The 1,145-nt window shown below is 44.1% G+C and overlaps 1 protein-coding gene across 1 annotated transcript in view; it reads right to left on the bottom strand.

Annotated features, from left to right (window-relative positions):
* LOC101859153 (dedicator of cytokinesis protein 4) overlaps positions 1-1,145 on the bottom strand; it is a gene marked incomplete in the record, with an annotated part of 145,183 nt that overhangs the window by 62,175 nt on the left and 81,863 nt on the right.

Consider the following 1,145-nt stretch of genomic DNA (forward strand, 5'->3'; position numbering starts at 1 on the left):
GAGGAGGAGGGGGAGGAGGAGGAGGAGGAGAAGAAGAAGAAGATGAAGTAGAAAAAGAAGAAGAAGAAGAAGAAGAAGAAGAAAAAGAAGAAGGAGAAGAAGGAGAAAAAGAACAAAAACAAGAACAAGAACAAGAAGAACGAAAAGTAGGTGTGTGTTTGCGCACGCGTGTGTGTGCGTGTCAGTGTGTTATGCGGGCACATGAGTGCGTGCGGGTGTGCGCGCGCGTGTGTGTGTGTGTGTGTGTGTGTGTGTGTGTAAGTGGTGTGTTAAATAGGTCACCCCAGAGACTAAGATAGTTAAATCCAACCGAACTTTAATCCAATGCCAACTACATAATGAAACTAATACTTTTGAATACCATAAGAAAGAAAATCATGGTTCCTTTATTGCCACGCCCAGCAGATAAAAATACACCAAATGACTCAATAAATCCCAAACGAGCCTAATAACAAGGATGACGGGCATATATTCACCCCAGATCCCCCTTTTTCAAAACTGAAGAGAAAAAAAAACGAATTTATATTTAACCGGATTTTGTCGAGCCGATTTAAGCAGTATTCATTCCGCCGCAGAACGCTCCATGATAACATACCGGCCACACAGGGATTAACATAAGGTCGTAGGTTCGGATCCCGTCTGGGGCCCGACGCTGTGTCCTTGGGGAAAAGCCCTTTACACGAATTTCCCTTACTTCACCAAGGTGGAAATGGGTACCCGGCTACAGACAGTGAAAGACTTTGTCAGTTTGTGTTTAAAAGCGTGAAATCTGCAGGTTGGACTGTATGCTTCCCGGGAAGCCGAGAATGTGTCTGCGTGTTCTGGGGTCTGCTGGGATAATACTGGTTGCAAAGCGCATTCAGCATGCTTTAGAGCGTGGAAACGCGCTACATAAATGCAATAAAAATTATTGTTTTTAACGTATCTGATGATGGGTTGATGAATATTTATCCCGAAGTGAACAAGCGTTCATGAATCTTCCGTCAATCAGAAAACAGTACACGGCGTTAATGAAGGAGTCCGAATGCGGAGTGTGGCGAATTTAAGCAAAGAAAAGGAAAGCGAAGAGACTTGTTTTAAGCAGAAGGAAAAAGAGGTGTGTGTGTGTGTGTGTGTGTGTGTGTGTGTGTGTGTGTGTGTGTGCG

Source organism: Aplysia californica, unplaced genomic scaffold (genome assembly GCF_000002075.1).
Source record: "Aplysia californica isolate F4 #8 unplaced genomic scaffold, AplCal3.0 scaffold00042, whole genome shotgun sequence".
NCBI lineage: Eukaryota > Metazoa > Mollusca > Gastropoda > Aplysiida > Aplysiidae > Aplysia > Aplysia californica.